Source organism: Penaeus japonicus, unplaced genomic scaffold (genome assembly GCF_977035675.1).
Source record: "Penaeus japonicus unplaced genomic scaffold, GWHDUDI00000001_assembly GWHDUDI00000004, whole genome shotgun sequence".
In the NCBI taxonomy this organism is placed as follows: domain Eukaryota; kingdom Metazoa; phylum Arthropoda; class Malacostraca; order Decapoda; family Penaeidae; genus Penaeus; species Penaeus japonicus.
In genome coordinates, this window is record NW_028234406.1 from 25,113,678 (window position 1) to 25,116,177 (window position 2,500).

At 35.7% G+C, this 2,500-nt stretch overlaps 1 pseudogene; it reads left to right on the top strand.

Annotated features, from left to right (window-relative positions):
* The window catches only part of LOC147471974 (uncharacterized), a 4,130-nt pseudogene that overhangs the window by 1,176 nt on the left and 454 nt on the right, over positions 1-2,500 (top strand).

Consider the following 2,500-nt stretch of genomic DNA (forward strand, 5'->3'; position numbering starts at 1 on the left):
CGAGAACAAACACACACACACACACAACACACACACACACACAACCACACACACACACACACACACAACACACCACATACACTACACATGTCACATACACACAATATTGAAAATAGGATTTTAACATGGCATGACATGTCCGACGATTCTTACAAAATCTTTAAGAACGGATGTGTGTAAAATGCATCTGCAATAGACCAAGCAACAATTTCTGCATGTTTTGAGATCAAATATGGGTTTAGTTGAGATACGAAGGAAGGAGGGAGATGGGGAAGAAAGAACCCCGAAATCTGATCAGTGAGAGTACAATGAGGTACAGCTGAGGAGAAAAAAAGCCTTGGACATTTCTTTTGATAGCGAAGTGGCGTTACTTGACCGTTATGGGATTAAGTTTCAGTTTCATTTGGCGTCACGGCAGTGTTCCCATTTCGTGGATATTTTCCACAAATATAGGGATAAAATTACCTTTGTGGACAGTCAAATTGAATAAGAAATTTGTGGATTTTGTATGGATATGTACAGTGTACATGGTTATCACGCTTGCAGGTTGTGAATGCTATCCTTTATCAGTGGGACGCACTGAAGCTTCACTTTGATGTAAGCTCTACAAAAGAAAGCTGCCACACCACACTTCGTAAAACTCTCAAGGAAGCTGTGAGGGAGAAGAAACTCTTTCATGGACAGAATGCAGACATCGCAAACCTTACAGATCTTCTTGACATGTATAGGAAGCTGATGCAAGTGGCAATTGAACCAGACTTTCTGTCAAAATGCCTAAACTTTATCACGCAAGTCATCTTTTGACACTGAATGTCATTAACTTTTATCTGAATTCAGTGCTAAATGGCAATCAAATAATATGTGTGAATGAGCGTTGTCAGAAATATCTGTAAGAACTCCTGAATCAAATACAAATGCGATTGCCTGGCATCGTTGAAACACTGGTAATGCTGAAAAAAAAACATTTTGCCATTGCTGCTTCCCAGCACAAAGACTCCATTGTAAGAATTGCCTGTCAGTGCCAGTCAACCTTTATTGACACTAATAGTTTAGGAAATGAATGGAATGTTGTTAATTTAGATCAATGGCCCAAGTATTGTTTTGAAAATGATGGTTATTTTTTGAGTGAAGCTAGAGAGAAAAAGAATACTGCAGGGGAATCAAATACCCAAACATTTCATTGCTAGTATTGGCATTGTTTGCCTTACCTTTCTCCAATGCCTCTGTAGAGCGCATTTTCTCCCATATAAATGTGGTGCACACTAAGCTAAGGAATCGTTTCAGTGTAAGATCAGTAGAAGCAATACTCCAGAACAGATATGGAATGTCTTTTCGAGGAATGTCACGCGTCACTTGCAAGTTAACTGAAGATATGGTAAAAAAAATAATAATAATAAAAAAAAATAAATAAAATAAAAATAAATAAATAAATAAATAGATGAATAAATAAAAAAGGCTGAGCGACGATGATATTGCAGATATATCCCTTGAGCTGCATACAAAATAAAAATAGAAGATACAAAAGAATGAAGATAGATTTGTTCATGTTCTTTGTTGCTTTGTAATTTGTAATTTGTTAATAATCATATACCTTCCAAGTTTATTTGTGATTAATTTTCAATATTACGTAATAAGAAAATATGTTTGATGAACTCACTGTGGAATATTGATGATTTTTGTGGATATAAAAGTAAAAAAGTGAGGAAAAGTAAAGTGGCAAACGTTCTATCCTTTAGATATTGCTGTTGTGAGCAATTATCGTTGCTATGTTGAAAAGATGTATGATATTAAGATGAATTCATCATAATGTCACACGTTAAGCTATTATACAATACCATTCATGTGAAGGAAATGATTAAACGTTGAGTATAATTAAAGACTTTAAAATCTTTAAAATCAATCTCGACTTCCTCTCACTCTTCCTCTGTCTCTATTTAGGTCTCTCTTCATCTCTCATTCTGCCTCCTCCCTCTCTACATCTTTTCTTCTCTCACTTAAATGAGACCTCTGCAATCCCTTTCTAACGGTATGATATGACGGTTTGTTTTCCAATTTTTATGGAGGATAGTAAATCACTTTGCTAAACACATCATCCAACTTTCCCCATCGTCAGCGAGATTATCAAATGAGAACACAAAATTGAAGCTTTGATCTCCTTGCGTGTTAAGAGCACTGAATTTCAGAGTGACGGTTTCACATCGAGATTGTCATCAGTGTCTAGGTCAAATTTGAAATACTCCATTAATGATATTTTTGTTGATTTTTTCCTTGTATTTTTATAATCTTCCTCGTTTAATTTATTCATTTTTGCCAATGCCATTCTTCAAACGAATTTTGTTTCGTTGATGGTCAAATCACAAAGGATTGAGAGCAGGAAACATTATTCTAAAAACCCTTTCACAACCATTGCTCGGAAACTGCCTACGCGATTCTCCTCGGAGCATGAAACATCAAGTAGACTATAAATGTAACCGTGTGTGAGTAAATGCCAGTGGGTATA